The 7,864-nt window shown below is 36.9% G+C and overlaps 2 pseudogenes; both read left to right on the top strand.

The window, feature by feature from the left end:
* Nucleotides 1–4,723: 4,723 nt before the first annotated feature.
* On the top strand, nt 4,724–5,224 carry LOC149214501 (cytochrome P450 71A6 pseudogene; annotated as a pseudogene).
* A 163-nt stretch (nt 5,225–5,387) lies between these two features.
* Nucleotides 5,388–7,644, top strand: LOC149214500 (cytochrome P450 71AU50 pseudogene; annotated as a pseudogene).
* Nucleotides 7,645–7,864: the final 220 nt, after the last annotated feature.

Genomic DNA, 7,864 nt, shown 5'->3' with positions numbered 1-7,864 from the left:
TCCCATGAAAAGGCATTTTCATTTGTTCCTCTAAGGTCAAAAATAAACCCACCGACTCCTCTCATCTCTAAGGAATAATCCTTTATTAAAAAAATACAAATTGAAAGAAAAAAATAATGCATGAAGAAAACCATTTCTAGAAATTTTAAACCCTTTCTATCCAAACAACTTCCTACTTTCTTACTTCATTATCATGTTCAAGTTAAATTGCAACTTATCTAACAAGTTATTCCTCCTTTTCTTCCTACTTTCTTACTTCGTTCTCATTTTCAACTTGAACTACAACTTATCTAACAAGTGATTCCTCCTTTCTTCTATTCTACTTTCAACTGAACTTAACTTGTTACCTAGCTGGAACTAAACCATAAGCAAACCAATTGGTCTACACCTCATGAAAATTCATGTTATTTAAAACCTCATAAATTTTTCAAGATATTAATGCTTCTTGTTTATACAAAACAGTTCTTATTTGTACAAAATAATGATCAAAAAGTCTGAAAACTTATTCAATTACAAACAAAATAAAAAATTCAACTTTTTCACATTGCTTATGAAAAGGCCTCCAAACTTATTGAATTACAAGCATAATAATAAATTCAACTTTATTTGCATTTTTTACAATATAATGATGTATTTTTACACTTAAAAGAGAAGTTGATTATAATCTTACACATCAACATAGTTGCATCACCATAGTTTAGAAGCATCAAATTAGCACAACCACATTATTAAATGCAACTGATATGTTGATAGAAGTATATCAAGCACATGCATTATCACATTAGTAAATATGTAAATGTGGTTGATATAAGCCTATATCAATATTAATAAGCCTAATATTATATAACCTGATATTTTAAACCTAATATTATAAAATCTAATATTTTAAACCTAATGTTAAACCATAATATTAAATCTTAATATTATATATATATATATATATATATATATATATATATATACCTTCTCTATCTACTTTTCTCAAACTACTTGGAAATAATTTATCTTTGTTCTTAAATAAATACAATCGTCACCATATTTCAAGATAACATGGTTTTTTCCTACTCATTTAGATTTTGGACTATAATTTAAAATTGTTTATGCTTGATTAAGAATTTATCTTAATAGTTCAACATTCTTAAGTATTTTGGTATGCGTGAAATTCTACCCTTTCCAAACCACCAACAAGTTATTCTAAGATAAGACGGATTTTCTTAAATAAAAGTGTTGACTCTTAATAGTGGTCAATTATAACTATCCACACTACTAAATTAAGTTTTGGAGTATAATTTAAACTTGTCAACGTTTGATTAAGGATTAATCTTAAATAACAAAAATATTATTTTAATGATATTCGATCATAATTATCCACACTATCAAAATTTACAGTAAATTATAATAAATTTTCATATATATATACACACTCCTAGACAAAGTGATGAGCCCCAATTTTTGGTACAATTTGGGCTCATTTTGGCCTACTTTACTTGCTCAACCATTCATCTTTTATTACTTATGCATTCATTTCTTAGTATATTCGTGTTGTTTGTAGGAAGAAGGGCAGGCATTATATCTATGTGGCTAATACATGGTGATTTCAGGTTTTTGGCATTAAAGAGAGCAAAAGACCACATAAATGGAGACAAGGAGACAACAAAGGTGACATTGCAGGTTTATAGGGAGGTTGTCTACAACCTTAAATGACTTCCCTCATAATTATCACCTTAACTCCGAGCTCCAACAGCTCTCCCCACCGAGCTCAAAGGCAGCCAACATGTTCTACAGGATCAGCAGTTTTACAACAGTTTGACTTCAGTTGGACAGCCAAGCCCCACGAATGAAGGAAGCCAGCCTAATCATCATTGTGTATAAATATGCAGGCCGTAGCCTTTTGTAGGAGCTTTTTGAACCTCTGGATTACTATTGTAATTGCTGTGCACGAGTTACAAGCTCGGTGTTTGTTTTTGTGTAAGCCAGTTTTGGCATGACATTAGACTTTTGAATATGAATAAAGGCAAGCAGATTTGGATCTAGTTCTGAGCTTTTAAGGGAGCTATAGCTCTCAGGTTAGGGCCCAACCTGAGAGCAATAGATCTCCTCTGTTTTGTAATGTTATTTTCCTTTTGTTCCAGCACTTTGTTTCCTTGCTTTAACATGCAATTCGAAATTACAGTCTGCTGATTTAGTTTTTATGAGATTGAGAGAGTTTAGCTTATGGTTAAATTGCTTTCGGTTGTTTAGTTAGAATAGGAGGTTGATAATTCATTGGAGCTCCAAGAAAAAGGTTGAGAGAGATCCCACTGCCATCTCTGTTTGGAGATTGGGGTGCAGTCTCCACCAACCACCAAAAAAACGCAGTCTTTTACCTTTATGAACGCTGCAACACAGTCACTGTCATGATAGATCTTTCCATGCACTTCAATCTTGAACCATACGCCTTCATCATAGCTTCATGCACACTTCTCTTCACGATTTACATTGCTGTTCATTGAGTTCATAGCACAGGTAGCATAGGTTAATGAATTCTCGTTTTTGGTGACAGTCATAAGCAATTTGTTTTATTTACACTGCTCCACATCATTCTATCTCCGTCTTCTTCATCTTGACCACGCCCAAAGCCACATCCTTGACCTCTGTTTAGCTCGGTTATCTCCCAACACCTCCATTCCCCACGTAGCTTCATTTTCTTGACCTTTCGTTGTTCTAGCCTTCCATCCACCAACCAACTTCATACACTCTTTCTCCACCCTATTTCTCTACCCTTGAGCCCTCACAAACTCCATCTCCATCCTACATACTCCCCCATACCATTCCATCACTTCACCATCACCCAAAACACCCACGGTAGGACATCCTGTAGGAATTAATAGACTTCCTGTAGAAATTCCTGAGTTTCCTGTAGGATCCCCTGCAGACATCCTGTAGGAGCCCACACACTCGGTTGCTGAGCATCTGAACGTGAGGAACCTCTGTGGACTGATGCTAAGGATCCCTTGGGACCTCTCCTAGCCTCCCTGACCTTTCCCAAGCTTTCCTTCCCTCTGCACCACCTCTGCACAACCAAACCCTAATAAGAACAAAATCACAATCACTCCATCCACTTAAAGAAGAAATACAAAAACATGTCTTTTCAGATGCAAGTAGCTTAGATTCATGCATTTCCACTTACTAGAAGTAATGGCATCATTGGTAGAAGTTTCATTTACATTTTTGCATCATAGAGGTTAGACTAGTCAGATTAGGGTTTACTAGGGTTTCTATGCTTTGTTGGCTTTCAGTTTCCTTTTTGCAAAATAGGTTAACTTTCTTCGAGATAGCTTTCGTCCATCACTCATAAAGCTTCTTCTGAGAGCATATAGAAGTTGGCTTGAGCCCTAGCGGACTTGTGCCAGCTGACCAAGTGACAGCTGCGACAAGAGCTAGTACTTGTGCATACAGCACCGTCGCTTCCAAGTTTGTACGAACTACCGGGTTGATAAAATTAGAGATAGGAAGCCCCAGGAGTTGTAGCATTATTGCTACAATACTGGAGCTCACCACAAAGTTGTGGCAAATTTGCGGTGTAAGCCATCTACATACAACGGAATGAAAGTCTACCCCTTACAAACCACCAACAAGTCATTCCAAGATCACATGGTTTTTCTTAAATAATAGTATTGACTTTTAGTAGTGGCGAATCATAATTGTCCATACTACTAATTTATGTTTTGGAGTATAATTTAAAATTGTTTATGCTTGATTAAAAATTTATCTTAATGGTTCAATATTCTTAAGTATTTGATATGAGTGAAATTCTACCTCTTACAAACCACCAAGTCATTCCAAGATAAAATGGATTTTCTTAAATAATAGTGTTGACTCTTAATAGTGGTAAATCATAACTATCCACACTACTAAATTAAGTTTTGGAGTATACTTTAAAATTGTCAATGTTTGATTAAGAACTAATCTTAATGGTTCAACGTTCTTAGGTATTTGATAGCAGTGAAATTCTACCTCACCAAATCATTTCAAGATCACATGGTATAATTTAAACTTGTTTATGCTTGATTAAGAATTTATTTTAATGGTTCATTTGATAGAAATAAAAGTCTACCTTTTACAAAACATTTCTTAAATAATGGTGTTGACTCTTAGTAGTAGCCAATCATAATTGTCCACACTACTAATTTAAAATAAGTTTTGGAGCATAATTTAAAATTGTATATGTTTACTTGAGAATCGATTCAAAATTCTTAAATATTTAATGGGAATGAAATTCTATTCTTGACAAACCACCAACAAATCATTCTAAAATAACATATTTTTCCTTAAATAACAAAAATATTATTTTAATTATCCACACTATCAATCATAATTATCCACACTATCAAAATATTTAATAAGAATGAAAGTCTATTCTTTACAAACCACCCACAAATCATTCTAAAATAACATAATTTTTCTTAAATAACAAAAATATTATTTTAATTATCCACAATATCAATCATAATTGTCCACGCTATCCAAATTTTCTGTAAATTATAATAAATTTTCATACATATATTCTCCTCGACAAAGTGGTGGCAGACTTGCCGTGTAAGTCAATACGACGGAATGAACGTTCATTGGCCTTCACTTGTCGGAAAAATAATTGTGTTAACCAACTGATCATCAATTACGACACCCCTTATATGTATTTCTGTTGTGTGAGAGGGTGGAGCCTTCGATATTGTAAGTAATAATGGGGAATGGGTTGGGATATGCGAGCCCACTTCCTAACTACTTTGAGTTTTGTCTGAAACTCGCTGCGGCACTGGGATGGAGCTTCTTCATCAGGGTAAGAAACAGGAAGCCGCCCCCCGGGCCTTTCCCGTTGCCCATCCTCGGAAATATGCTTTACATACTGGGAGGGCTTCCGCACCAAGCACTGGCAGCACTGTCGCTGAAATTCGGGCCTCTCATGTCTCTCTACTTCAGCTCCAAGCTCGTCTTGGTCATCTCTTCTCCCAAGATGGCAAGTGAGTTTATGAAGACTCGTGATCTGCGTTTTGCCAGCAGACCTCCATCAATTGCAGGTAATTACTTGTATAATTATTCGGACGTCAGCTCTGCTCCATATGGCCCTTACTGGAGGCAAATGCATAAGGTCTGTGTTTTACAAATGCTAAGCTCCAAACGGTTGGATTACTTCCGCTTTATAAGAGAAGAGGAAGTCTCTGTTATGATTCAGACCATCCAATAAACATTGGCCAAACTGTGTCGACCCTTACCAAAGATATAATCTGCAGGATGACTTTCGGTAGAAAGTATTTTGACCACGACTTCATTGACAATAAAGGAGTCATAGCAATGATCAAGGAAACTTTTCTGCTGCTTGGTGATTTTAAAATTGGATATTATATACCATGGCCTGGATGGATCTGCAAGGTATCAACCGAGGCGTCAAGGAAATACATCACATAAAAGACGAGTTCCTCGAGAAAATAGTAGAAGAACACGTTACCCAGAATGACCCCAATGTCACACGAGATCTGGTAGATGTTTTGCTTGCAGCTTCTGCAGATAAAGACATGGAGTTACGGTCTTCAATGTTGGGAATTTTTCTGGTAAAATTCCAAAAACAAATTAACTGAACACAGAAACAATGTTTTCTTTTTCTCCAGAATCTTAACACAGGGAAGCTATAACTGATTTCTGAGAACAGAGTATTACATAAACCCACAAAATCTTTGTATTCATTAAAATAAAATGCCTGATACAAAATTCATCATCTTTCTCTCAGAGGAATTCACCAAAAACATTTCAACTAAATTACTCTGTCTCAAAATAATTTACACAGCTGTGTGTAAATTTTTGTTTACATTTACTGCTGTAAAATAAAAAGGGATTCTTACATATGGTACTGCACTTTTAAATTCATATTCAAAATAAAAATAAAAATTACATTCAGGCTCTGCCTAGCATTTCCTTTCTCCTTACTCACACGCTGCTTCTGCTACTTCATTTCATTCCCAAACAAGACATCAAAACATCCACGGTGCTCTGTTCTCGTTTCTATCTTCGTCTTCATCTTCCTTTTCGCACTGCTGTGCGTTCCACCGTTTCATTACAGAATGGTCAACACCACAAAAAACATAACATATACAATACATATGCGATACATAAAAAAACATAACATGTAAATACGTTTTACTATGCCCATACCTCCGTAAGGAATAAACAAACATTAAAATTAAAAACCTTTTGCCAATACTCTATGAACACATTTAATTTCATTTATATTTTACCGGCGCTTAACCAAAATTTTTACGCAATGTCATGTTGCAGGCTTGTATGCAGCTTTGGATGCAATCAACGATGGACAATATTCACACTAATCCAACGATCATCACTCACCCAAACAAAACAAATGTTACGTCCCGATAGAAAGATGGTTTTGGTTTTGTAAAAAGTACAGTGGATGCGCGTCAAAAAATGATTGCATCGGGTGAGATTTACGGAATACCACTTTCACAGCAAAAGTGGTCCGATGAGCTTGGTGGTTTTCAGCTGAGTTAATGCGCACGGCATTTGTAAATTAATATTTCAACATGTAAAAAAAGGAGTATCATTTTTATCTTTACTTTTAAATGAATTATTTGTCATAGAAATTGCTTGATAAATGTTGATATATTTTATTATATAAAAAGTTGTAAAATTAAAGCGCCAAGGGAGTTGGTCTAGTTCCTTAATCAAACATCACTTTTATGATTATGAGGTAACTGCTCAAATCTTAGAGACACCTTTGAAATTAAGCTAATTTGATTGTGGGTAAATAAATCCAAATTTCTAAAACTAGTTATAATGATATGAATTACATTGATTATGATGACAGGGCAGGATATATTGCCTACTGGCACGGACAGGTCGGCTGTAAGAATAGAGTGGGCAATGTCCGAATTGTTGAGGAACCCACCAGTGCTCCAGAAGCTTCAGGACGAGCTGCAACGTGTTGTTGGAATGGGGCGCATGGTGCGTGAATCTGATCTTCCTGGCCTCCCTTGTTTACAAGCTGTGGTGAGAGAAACACTTGGACTCCATCCTCCAGCGCCGCTTGCCATTCCCCACTTTTCTAAAGAAGCTTGCAATGTGTTAGGCTATGAAATCCCCAGAAACACTCGCGTTCTGGTGAACCTGTGGGCTATAGGAAGGAACCCTAAGTCATGGGAAGAACCGGAGCAGTTCGTGCCAGAGAGATTCATGCAGGATGGTTGTGTGGATGAAAAAATTAAGAACTTCGAGTGGATCCCATTTGGAGCAGGCAGGAGACGATGTCCTGGAGAGCTACTGGGAACGCTTCTTGTAGAGTTTGCAGTGGCGCAGCTAGTGCACTGCTTCGACTGGAGGTGTAAGGCCTCCGAGCTGCGGAGCGCCAGGCGCATCGTGTACGAAGGCAAGTCGGGCGCGCGGATGGGCGCGTGGGCGCGCGGGCAGGCAGAGTGCGACGGGGCTGCGGTTGTGCGACACGTTTACGATAGAAACGTGACGAAGTATGCAACGATATGGAGCAGCAAGCGGAAATGGCTAAGTGTTATCACGCTTGAGCATAAGTTATGTGTGCGTACAAGAGACTTATATGCGTTGAACGTTGGACATAAACCTATAACCAAGCCGACATGCTAAAACAAGCTTAAGGGGCTTTCATAATATACTTTAGGAGGTCGGCCCAAAGGTTAAACACAAGATGAGATGCGTATAAATGAGGAGGGCTGCACCTCATTTCAATCAAGCAACTTCGCTCATATCTCTTGTGCAAAAGGGGTAAATACCTGCGCAGTTTTGGAAGGGGAAAACGCATATCTCATGCGTTGTTCAACCCAAGTGTGAGGTAGGTGTATTCTTG

This window comes from Pinus tabuliformis, chromosome 1_1, assembly GCF_031772625.1.
Source record: "Pinus tabuliformis cultivar Carrire ecotype Pingquan chromosome 1_1, CPIR1, whole genome shotgun sequence".
NCBI classification, from domain to species: Eukaryota; Viridiplantae; Streptophyta; class Pinopsida; order Pinales; family Pinaceae; genus Pinus; species Pinus tabuliformis.
This window is presented reverse-complemented; position numbering and strand designations above follow the sequence as displayed.